The sequence below is a fragment of the Oryza glaberrima genome, chromosome 12, assembly GCF_000147395.1.
Source record: "Oryza glaberrima chromosome 12, OglaRS2, whole genome shotgun sequence".
In the NCBI taxonomy this organism is placed as follows: Eukaryota; Viridiplantae; Streptophyta; class Magnoliopsida; order Poales; family Poaceae; genus Oryza; species Oryza glaberrima.
In genome coordinates this window covers 22,360,528-22,373,546 of record NC_068337.1, presented here as the reverse complement: position 1 = coordinate 22,373,546, position 13,019 = coordinate 22,360,528, and positions in this window count along the sequence as shown.

Genomic DNA, 13,019 nt, shown 5'->3' with positions numbered 1-13,019 from the left:
GACCGGGAAAAAAAAGAAAAGAAAAAAACAGAGGCCTCGCTGTTGTTATTTGGTTCAAGGGTATAATGGTCCATCCACATTTTTTTAGTAATTTAATCTATTTTTTTACTCTCTTATTCTATGGCCACCAAACGTCCATCCAAAGTAATGGTAAGCGGAAGCTTCGTTTCAAAAAAGGAGTAATCACAAATCCTAAAAAATAAGGGTAAAATCACAATTGCATATGAAAGTAGGGGTAAGAACACAATTGCCCAATAATTAACCATGAAAATTGTAAAATACAGGCACCACCTGTGCAAATAAATACAGATAAACCTCATTCATATATAAGTTAAAATTTAATGTTTAATTATATATAACATTATTGCAAAGGGCAGACAGATAACTGTCCTGAACAAGCTTGCTTTATGGTGCATGACTCCATGGTTAATATTGTTTTGGGACCATCCAAGTGAGAAAAAGGTGTTCAAAAATGCCATCATTGTGCATACCACTATATGTGTACTCCTATTTTATGCCATGTACAATACATAGGTCATTTCCTCACTTCTGCTGCTACTGTAATTAGTTGTATTTTTTGTTCTGGCTTCACATTTCTCACCGAAGAAAATTTTCATAAATAATCATGTGTGCTTCCAATACGATTAATATTACTACACTCGTGGGATCTAAGCAGTCGGGTGTGTGTGTGTGTGTGGGGGGGGGGGGGGGGGGGGGGGAGGGCGGGCTAGGATTTACTATTTCAGTATGTACAAATCTTTCATATCGAGGGTTACCAAAAATTTGGAACAAAGAATTTGATTTTTTTCTAAGTTTACGAAAAATTGAGTAAAAATTAAAAATTTCGCTAGTTTTGTGCTGAGGGGTCCGAAATTTCATAAATTTCAAACCAACACTACCAACACTGGGGACATGCACCATGACTCATCCCTTCTCAAAAATCCATACATCCTTTAATAATCAATACTGCATACGGGTTAATAGAGCACCTAACAACATATCTTCACAGATCAAGAATTAAATATACATATGTACGCTAGTAAGGAATATTATTTTTTTAAGGAAATGTTATATTTTTAGTACCTCAAAATAAGCAAGCAAGCTATGTATGCACATAAGACCATATTAATTTCAGTATCTGCAAAAGAACACTTTAGACTTATATATATACAGCTGAAATGTCTCACACCCAAGCAATCTCTGAGTACTTACAAATTAAATAAGCAATATATCAAGCAGCTAAGCAAGTTATATATACGCAATAGTAGGATGATAATATTGCGTAAGGTCCATGGGTTTTTTCTCAACCATACTCGGCCCTTATATTTTTCTTAGGGAAAAAGTACGAATTACCCCCCCCCCCCCGAACTATCGTGGTTGTCCAAATTACCCTCCTGAACCATAAAACCGGACATTCTTCACCCCCAACTATACAAACCGGACGAATTACCCCCCTCGACCCAATCCGCGGTGGTTTTGGTATACGTGGCAGTTCAGTCAGCAATTTATTTATTAAAAAATAGGTGGGCCCCACCTGTCAGTTTCTCTCTCTCTTCTATCTCTCACTCTCTCTCTCTCTCTTATCCTTCAGACGGCAACGGCAGAGGTAGCGAGCGCGGCGGAGGAGGCAGCGGCGAGGCGCCAGCGCCAGCGAGGCGAGGCAGCGGCGGAGGAGACGAGGGGGCGGAGAGGCGAGCGTAGGGATGGCAATTGGGCGCGACGGGCACGGGTAGTGCCTACCCATACCCATGCCCGTGAGATTATTTGTGCCCGTGGGTATACCCATTACTACATGACGGGTAAGGATGGTTGCCCATGCCCATTGCCCGCGGGCGCCTTATGCCCACGGGCGCGCCCGTTTACCCGCCACAACAAAAGCAGTGGAACAAAAAGTCTACAAGCTACTAAGTTTGAATCGAACTTAAAACATCAAATATTCTCCGCCTCGGTGTCGTGTCTCTCCTCTGGCGGCGATAGAGTAAGAGGAGAGAAATAATAAGGGAAATAAAATGGAAACTGTAGAAAACAAAGAACGTGGCTTATGTATTCTAGTGGATTTTGCTCCTAGCCTACATGTAAGTTAGATTTCGCGGGTAAACGGGCAAAGCAGGCATGGGTAGTGATTACCCATACCCATGCCCATTTACCCATTGGGCATAACTTTTGACCCAATAAGATACCCATGGGTATAAATGGAGAACAAACCCAACCCGCGGGTAAACGGGCAAACGGGCACAATTGCCATCCCTAGGCGAGCGCGGCGGCGAGGCGAGCGTGGGGGCGGAGGAGGCGAGGCGTAGAAGTCGAGCGACAGCTCGTGCCGCACCGGCGCACGCCTGTTTCCTCTGCCGGCAGCAGCGCCCACGCCTGCACTACCCCGCCCTCCTGCCGCCGCCGCCACCACCTCCTCTTCCTCCAGTGCCAGCAGCGGCTGCGCCTCCCGAGCACGGCAAGTCGGCGCCACGGCGGCCGCGAGCAGGAAGCCAAGCAGCAGGAGGAGTAGCCGCCTCGGCCTTGGCGCAGCGGATGGCGGAGCGGGCGGCGCTAGGCGGTTGCGGCGGAAGCAGCGGAGCGGGCGCTAGCGGCGGCGGTGGGTGGCGGAGGTGGAGCGAGCGCTGGCGGTGGGGCAGGCGGCTGAGGCGGAAGCGGAGAGAGCGCGGGTGGTGGCAGGTGGTTGTTGCGGTGGGTGGTCAGCCGTGGAAGGGGCGAACGAAGGAGCCGGTGGCGGCGGGGGCGGAGGAAGAGAAGGGCAGCGAGGATGCGGCGGCGGCATACTTTTTCCTTTTTCTTAGATAAAAAGGGGGACCGCGATAGTTCAGGGGAGGGTAATTCATACTTTTTCCTTTTTCTTAGATAAAAACGTATAAAATTCAGCTCATTCCTATTTATTTTAAACTCAGCCCTCATCAAGTTCTGTATAGACTAGCTAGCTAGAAATTTGGGCCCGTTACCACCCCTTGCAATATATGTATTTTCAGCATCTACAAAATGATAATTAAGCAAGAAATTTAAATTCGTATATGTAACTGCTACTTCCTCCGTTTTATAATGTAAGTCATTCTAATATTTTCCACACTCATATTATTGTTAATGTTTCTAGATAGATATATATGTCTAGATTCATTAACATCAATATGAATGTGGGAAATGCATTGTGAAACGGAGGGACTACTTCGATCCATAGCTGCATTTTTCTTGCAGCTAGCTATCTAGCTAGTGTGTGTTTCTGTAGCCCGCACTAACACACGCACACACGCACTGGTGGTCGATCGATTCGTCGTGCAAACGACACTACTGCAACAGGAAGCTAAGTTAGAAAATAAGTGGGGAAAACACGTATATAGGCAGAGTTATATACTATGGTTTTACTTTTTAATAGGTAGCGTCGTTGATTTTTCTATCGCACACTTGACCATTCATTTTATTCAAAAAATTTACGTAATTATAATTTATTTTGTTGTGGGTTGTTTTATCACTTATAGCAAGTTTAATAATATAGCCAACTACTAGCTCCGAATCATATATACTTAATTTAATAGTCAATTCATACGATATCGTAAACTATCATAGATACATTACACCTCGTAGTTTGTGTTGCGGCTGGATATAAATTTGTAGCCCGCTGCTCTTATATCTTCTCATTTATCTTCTCGATATGTGTTTATAGCTAGCTTATAATCTTCTATTGTACTTGCTCTTAAAGTATTTAAGCATTATTTATATACCTTATACATTTGTATAAAATTTTTGAATAAGACGAATGGTCAAACATATGTTTAAAAGTTAACAGCGTAATTATAATCTATTAAAAAATGAAAGGAGTATATTATAGCAAATTAATGTTTTTGGATGCATATCTGATTGTACCTTCATTTGCATGCTGCTGCTGCTGCTGATGCAGGGTCCCTCAATTGCTTTTGGATGCATGCATGTATGATCTGATCCGTGTTTGCAGCCGAGCCAAACCTACTTATCACCTTTTCCCAATATTCAAGAGGATGATAATTGCATCTTTTTACCTTCTCTCTGTGCATGTGGCAGCCCAAGTGTGGCCGTGATGGCAACCTGAGAGACTGAAGCAAGAGAGTGTGGCACCATGCATCATATTATTCTTGCATTGTCATCATGGCTTAGCATACAGCATTGTTGCTTTCTAAGAGAGAAGAAAGCTATGGAAGGACATGTGTTGGCCATTTTTTGATTTGTTCGATTTCAAGGTTTTTTTATTTTGTCTAACCCTAGATTTTTATCGGATAATGACATGGCGATGATGATGAGGGGTGACCAGAGGTCGAGCAAGCGACAGGAGAATTTAGATGATAGCAGATACTACTATGTCATAATGTGTAGAACTTACAAGGTTTCATTGGACTAGCAGGGAATGATACCTAAAAGATGGTTAATCCGAAGAGTGACAGCATGGATGCCACATAGTAGTAGAAGTTGTTGGCGACAGAGATGGTTAGCAGCGAAGAGTGATTTGGCTGGACTTTCTATCCTTATACGCTACTATCTCTGTTTCTAAATAATTAAAAGTGTTGAATAAACTCACAATCACAAAAGAAAAGTCATCAAACAGTTTTAATGCTGGTTTTTGAACCGGGAGTGATACTCGGACTCCGAGTATTACATTGCCGGTTCATTTATAATGTGTGAATTTTTACATATAAAAGCAAAGCAATATATATTAGGGCGACGCTCCGATGCTTTCTACTTGTAGTATATACTACAAGTATAATTAATCTGAACCGTTTATTTTTAAGGGTAGATTAGTAAAGTTGGAGTAAGTTAGTTTGGGGTAGATTTGGCACTTATTTCTTCAGGTGGGTCCCATGGTCAAGCCTGCTCCTCCTCTTCGCAGTTAGGCCGTGGCGTTCTGGGCCGGACGGACGTGTTGATAAGGGGCGCACACATGTACGTGACTACACGTCTGGTAAAAAAAAATAAAAAAAATGTGTCGAATTAAAAAAAAATAAAAAGAACGTGTCTGTGGCGTAGGATAAGGTAGGCTACAACGACAAGAAAACTGGTTTAAAGTTTTTAAACTCAATGAAACTCGGTTTCAATTTGAGACGAAATTTATACTATAACAGAACTACTAGATATATTTTAGGACACATCGTATTTTATATCCGGAATTCATGTGGGAATGTCCGAACCAAGTTGGAAAAAAACACGTGGTTTTTTTTGTCATATACACATAGAATAAAGGAGAAATATTATTTTAGAATAAAATTGGTTATGTCCGGAATCCGTCCAGTCTGTCTGGATCGGGTCGATTAAAAAACACGTGGTTTTCCGTCCAGTCTGTCTCGTGGACAAAGAACAAATGAGAAATGCTATTTTAGGACAAATTTGGTTACAACATGCGAAATCCATCCTGTCTATCTGGACTGGGTCAATTAAAAAACACGTGGTTTTTCGCTCGTGCGCATATAGAATAAAGGAGAAATATTATTTTAGGATAAAATTGGTTACGCTCGGAATCTGTCTGGTCTGTCCGGACCGGATCGATTAAAAGTTAAGTGTTTTTTAGTCTTGCGCACATAAAACAAAGGAGAAATACTATTTTAGGAATTGGTCACAATGCTCGGAATCCGTTCGCTTCTGTCCGGACCCTCGAGTCGATTAAAAAACATGTGGTTTTTGCTTGTGCGTATATATAATAAAGGAGAAATATTATTTTAGGACAAAATTAGTTACGCTCGGAATCGGTCCGATCTGTCCGAACCGGGTCGATTAATAAAACGCGTGGTTTTTACGTATTGTAAACATAGAACAAAGGAGAAATACTATTTTAGCACAATAATGGTTACAACGCTTGGAATTCGTCCAGTCTGTCTGGATCCACGGGTTGACCAAAAACACGTGGTTTTTTGCTTGTGCGCAGAAATATTATTTTATGACAAAACTGGTTACGCCAGAATCTGTCCAGCCTATCCGGACCGGGTGGATTAAAAAAATACTCCCTCTGTTTCAGGTTACAAGACGTTTTGACTTTGGTCAAAGTTAAATTGTTTTAAGTTTAACTAAGTTTATAGATAAATATAATAATAATAATATTTTTTTAGATAATGGAATAAACATCCCAGCCTTTGCTAAAGAGAGCTACATATATTTGTAATACTAAATTATTTATATTTTCATAATAATTTTGTCTTGGGTTAAAAATGTTGCTACTTTTTCTATAAATATAAAGTTGGTCCAAATTAAAACTTTAACCACAACTTATAACCTGAAACGGAAGGAGGACATGGTTTTTGTTTTTTGGACCAACCATATTATTCCTGTCAGAATCTATCCGTATGTCAACCGGGACTTTCCGTTTTTCATCTATGTTGTTTTCTCTATTTTCTCTTTTTTTCCGTACGTACGAGATCCATTTTCTTTTTTCGTACTTACGAGATCCATTTTCTCCGTTTCCACTGCAGTTTCTTTCCCCTATTACCCCGTTTCCATCCATTATCGATCCGTCCGTTTCCATCTATTATCGCGTCAATTTATCCTGTTTTAACGTGATTTGTTTTCTCCGTTTGCACTTGCTGTTTATTTCCCGTACTATCCCGTTTACAATTGGTGCGGTTTATATTTTTAATCGTATCGAGTTCTTTACCGCTATGGAATTAATGTTATTAATGGCAGTGAATTCCCAATCTGAACATATACCATGCGGCGGAGCAGGCGAGGTCGTCCGAGACGGCGATGACGGCGGAGGAAGGAGCTGCGAGGTTCTCTTCGCCTCGGCTTAGGTTAGGGATGGCGTTGGCTCTGGAACGAGAGAGGAGAAAGTGCAGCTAAGGTTAGAGAATAAAAAGGACGAAAATACCCATCCGTAAATATTTTTTCCTGGACAAATATACCCCTCTAGATTCTACTACCGTTAAATGTAGTTGGAGTAGAAATAGATTTGAACCCTCCGATCAAATAAGATCGACGGTTCAGATTATTTTCTACTACGAGTAGAAAGCACCGGAGTGGGGCTCTATATATTATTGTTCAAGTTTGAATAGGAGAGTAGTTAACGCTGTCAATTTGGGCTTGAAGAAAAGAAAAAGGAACGGTGGACTAAATTTAGATTTCCGGAGGCCGCGGCGGAGGCGGTGCTCCCCTCGAGCAGCGGCAGAGGACGGAGGAGGAGAGCCATCGGCCAGAGGGGAGGCCCGCAGTGATGTCGGCTGGGAGGGGTGATGCGGATTTTTTTTATTTGCTGAAATGATTATCGCAGGCGGGTGAATCTATCGTCTGCAAAGATGGAGATTTCGTTTGCGAAAATGATTTTTGTAGGCAGGCCACTGGGTGGCCTGCGAAAATTATGTATTTTCGCATGTCTTTGCATAAAGGCGGTCATTTCTCTCGCCTAGAAAAACTATTTTTGGCCGTCTGGAAAAACGACTTTTTTAAGTAGTGAACAAAACACACACACAGTTTTGAATTTCTTTACAAAAATTCCCTAGATAATACTTATTGTTTTGGTGTAGATGCAAATTAATTAATGCAAATAGACCACCGTACCACCACTTAGATCATATCAAGAATTATTTTGGTTATTTTTCCTGACATTTAACTTTGACACATTTGTATTCTTGTGAACATGGGTACAGTACTGGTCGCTTTTAGCTGACGACTGGCTGTTGGGAAAATGATCCTGGATGATTTTTAAGTTTTAACAGAATTGTGGTCTGTCTGTTCGTCTTCTTCAATTCTAAGCTCTAGATAATTAATTAAGCTTGAAAGCATGCCTTGACTGATTGAGAGTTTTGACATCCTTATGGAGGTATTAATCAATAAGCAAGAAAATTAGGCCATCTAATTATAATTTGCAACCAAATGATATGCATGGTTATATAGTGTTATAGCAACAGACAGTGGTTAGAAGCTAGAGTGGCATATGGAGACAAGATGGATATGATGTGATAGAAAAGGACGTGTGCGTGTGTATATATATATACGCGTATATATACATATATATATATACGTATATATACGTATACGTATATATATACGTATACGTATATATATATACGTATATATACATATACGTATATATATATCTATATATAGGATATCCATATGGGACTCCATGGTGCCCAGGCTCCAAGGTATAAAACACACAAATTCTCTTAAATTTTTAAAAATTTTCAAATTGTGAGTATATACCTAGGTATATGAATTTGATTCATACAAATACCTAACAACAAAACAACTCAAACTCAACTTTATTTCACAATTCATTATTACATACCTAACGAATTATATGTTTGAATGTTATATACCTAGAACCAAAATCTAACAAAAAAAAAGTTCAAACTCAGTTCAAACTTGTTTGAACTTGTTAGTAAAGAAGTTAATGTTCATATCTAAACATTTAAAAAAATTTCATACTCATTCAAATTGGGTATATACTCAACTTGAATCTTGGAGCCCATACTCCATGTAGCACCAGTTAATTTACTTATATATATATACGTATATATATATATATACATATATACATATATATATATATACATGTATACGTATATATATATATATACATGTATATATATATATATATATATATATATATATATATATATATATATATATATATATATATATATATATATATATATATATATATATGTATATATATAGGGCTCACACTGTGTTAAAGATGCCATATATGCTTGCAGCATGTGTCCAAATGTGCTGCAATATTTGGGTAGAGTTTGAGGAGACAAACAATATACTCAGCTTGGGTTTATCTTATATACAAAATACAAGCAATCTAGCAAGCTATACATGTATGGAAAATCCTTTGAGATATATTTCTTAAAAGAAGATCGACCAGAGGATAAGCTGGCGTAATTCAGCCTTCAGACAGTACATAACCCTATTTGGACCGAGGGATAAATTGAACGGTTTTAATAGTTGTGGAAAATTCAAATATTGGGTTTGAGGGCCTCAAACCCAGTATTTGAAATTGAGGGGGTAATATGGGCTTATCCCTAATTAATTACTAGAAAATATAGTATTCTCTCCATCACATCCACCCAAAATCCCTTATATTATGGGACGGAGAGAGTAGCATATACCGCTACAAGTGATTTTGAACCGCACCCATTATCGTAGCCCTTTAATAGTTGGATTCACTATAACTGATTTTGTAAGCCGGTTTCCATGGATACATACCAATAAAGACTTCTACGAATACTCCTTTTCCACCTTGCATTGGAATGTGACATTACCTTGATCGCATGAAAGAAAGAATTGTTCAAGGTAAGTGAGAAGAAAGAGATAAAAGGAAGAATCATATGAAAGAATACAAAAAGAAACACACATCATCAATAGACCTTTGAGATCGAGCCACATGTACATGAGTAGTAGTTGGTACATATATGATAGTCTCGATCGTACACCTGAAATGGAAAATGTGCATAGAGTAGTGCTTTTCACTCAAGGTTCTAATTATCAAACTATCAAACATACCCAAATCGATCGGTTGAATATTGGGAGAAGGATCTAGCTAGCATTTCTAGCTGCTACCTAAAGAAATGAGTGAGAGGAAGAAAGCTGTGGCAGGACCAGAGAAATTTCAATGAGTTGGAGAGAAGCAAACTACTTGGTCATCATGGCTTGCTTGAATATGGTACTATGTATCCCAAGAAATTAGTGCTGAATTATCAAGCTCATTTGCTCCATACTCAAGCTAGCACATGAAGTAGTTCGATTGATGTATATATAATATCAGCTGTTTAATTATCTTATTATTAGTTTTGTAGACTTAATCTGATCTGTTTTGGGAATATTTCTCTCAAACATCTAGCTATAGCTAGGCTCCCTTTAATTTTGGAACAGTCATTGACGATTGATCTTACAGCTTAGAAGTTCGGATTCCTTTGTTATTAATGCAGAAATTTAAAAACATGGAGATAAAAAAAATGCAATATAGAAATGCTATGATTTGTCGAACCATATAGGAAATTAAACTATATAAAATGGTTCAAAACAGGTATTTGATTTGTATGTCCCACATGGAAAATGCATGAAACTTTTACTTAGAACTTTTACTATAATTATTTCTCGAGTAAATTTCACATTGCACCATATATTTTGACCAAAGTTTTACAATGGGCAAGGGCCAAACCAACCTTTTCACTTAACACCACATATCTTTGCACTAGTTGGCACTTTGGACTAGGGTTGAGCACATTAATGAAAGTTGTCAAAGAAAAGCTAGTTCAAATCATCATTTTTAGTTCCATAGTATTAAAATAAATATCTTTAGAAAGAAATAGCAAATCACAAAACAACTTTTTTCAGCAAATCACACTAAAATAATGATGTGAACATGTTTAAAAGTGGCACAAAATGATCTATACATAGGAGCAAATGAATAAAAATAAAATAGAAAATAGTTAATTACCACTCACACTGAAAAGAAGGAAGAAAACATAAATGTTTTGCCTTTTATAATTATCCCTGTGTAAATCATATGAAATTTTCTCACATTCCCTTGATTTGCTCACCCCTAGTCCAAACTGAAAACTTATGTAAAGATGTATGGTGTTAAGTGAAAACATTGATTTAACCCTAGTCCATTATGAAATCTTGGTCAAAATATGTGGCCCAATGTGAAATTTACTCTTATTTCTCCAATTATATATGAACCTTAAGTTACAATCCAAATGGCTTACACAAGAATATTCCGTTTGGATTGTTAATTCATGGGCTCTAGCTATTAAGCTAATAGCTACAATATAAAATGCATGGGTTCTTGAATTGTTAATTCGAACTGCTGTTTTTTTTTTAACAAACCTCCTACCCATAAGTTTACTTTTTTACAAAAACATAAAAATAATATTTCAGGGGCTAATAATATCCACTAAAGAGAACTAGGGGCAAATAAAGGACTGGAACAACTTTCAGGGGTAAATAAGGATTTTGTCCTTTATATTTTGATATTATATTTTTAATCACATATATATATATATATATTCTTACTAATAAAGGGATGAGGCCTCATTAGAGGTTTTAATTTAACCTTTCATGCAGGAGCATAAAAAAAAACTACCTTCCACAAGGTCTTGGAGAAATAAAATTACAGGGTTAATTTACAGAGTGAGAGAGAGGAGATATACTTTGTACAGTTAATTAATATAAATAGCGAATTAAGATATCAAGCTGGATTGAAATGGCATCTTGGTTGCAGCGATCAATCATATCGACCACCATGGATCATCTCAAGTTAACAATTCCAATGCATGCATGCATTGTCAGTTAGTTAGGCTCGAGCATATATCTGCATGCCTTTCCCTTGTTTCATCTTCTTGTCGTGAAATGTGATCTCTTGCATGCTCACTACTTCCTCCATTTCACAATGTAAGTCATTCTAGTATTTCTCACATTCATATATAAATATGAATATGAGAAATGCTAGAATGACTTACATTGTGAAACGGAGGAAGTAGCTTTCTTGGTTCTTGCAATGGCGCCTTCCTTTTTAACGGCTCAAATAATAATTAACCACCTTTCACGTCGAAGCTTTCATCTCTATCTCCAGCTAGCTAGCTAGCTAGCTATTCGTCCGCTCCAAAATATATTTTGGGAGAGTATTAGTTTTAGCGGAAATTAAAGTTGAGATGAAAATTCATTGTGATTAGCTGAGCTAAAAAAATGGAAAAAAAATAAATAAGAGATGGTTATGATTGTTTAATACGAGAAAGTAGACGAAGAAATGCTTACATCACGATACGGTTATATTTTAAATTAAAAATATATATTTTGGAACGGAGAAAGTAGGCAGCAAACAGAAGCAGGAACTTACTCATGCCGCACTCACAGCATGCATATACAGCTATTCCATCACAGCAACAGCATATGCAGCTAGCTAGTATGCATTTCATTCAGTCTTCATCTATCACTCACACTCACAGCAGCATCTAGCACAGGCACAGCACAACATGCACTTGTAATCCTAGCAATTCCATTCATTTTTCTCCTCTATCTCTCCCTGATCGATGTGCTACAACTGCTGCAGCCTGCAGGCAGACAGGCAGGCATGTATGGGTGGTAGTGGTAGAAATGCTGTATTCATGTATAGCTGCTGCTGCGGCTACTGTTTGATATATAGGGCACGTCACAAGCTTGTACTATACCTGAATTGCATGCTGGGTAAATAGGGTGCAGGGAGCATTCCAATCGTTCATTCATTCTTTCCTTTCTCATTTTTCAGATTTCTCTGCATATGCTGCATGCATATGCGCCTTTCAGTCACAACGAGGTTCATTCGAATTCATTCTTTCTAGCTCCTTTTCTTTGTCTCTATCTTTCTATCCATGTCCTTTGATTATGATAAAAATAAAATAATCAATTTAACAAGACAAATTTGGTACTAGTTGATGTCCCATGATTTACTGCGGAATACTTACATGATGTACTAATTAAATATCATATAAATGGTGGATTGATATATGTTAATTCCTCTGTCCCATTTTAAGTGCAACTATAAGTTTCCGTGTCTAACTTTGATCGTCTGTCTTATTTGAAAATTTTTTATAATTAGTATTTTTATTGTTATGAGATGATAAAACATGAACAGTTTTTTACTCGTGACTTATGTTTTAAAAATTTTTCAAATAAGATGGGCGATCAAAGTTGTGGGCGGAAAACCATAGTTACACTTAAAATGAGATAGAGGGAGTACAATATTGTGAAAATGATGTTGGATAATGATTTGACATGATTACATGTTAGCTAGCTATAGAAATAATAAACTACAATATGGGACGGATGGAGTAATTGCTAGTGGGTGATGATGTGTCATATTTGTATGAGATTTAGGAAATAATTAATAATTACTAGTGGTTTCTAACTATATATATATATATATATATATAGAGAGAGAGAGAGAGAGATAGAAAGTATAAATTTTGTAGTCATTGGTAATGTATCATGAAAAAAATAATGATCAAAATATAATACTGAAGACCATATGGAAACTAATACACATTACATTTTTAGACGAAGATAGTATAATT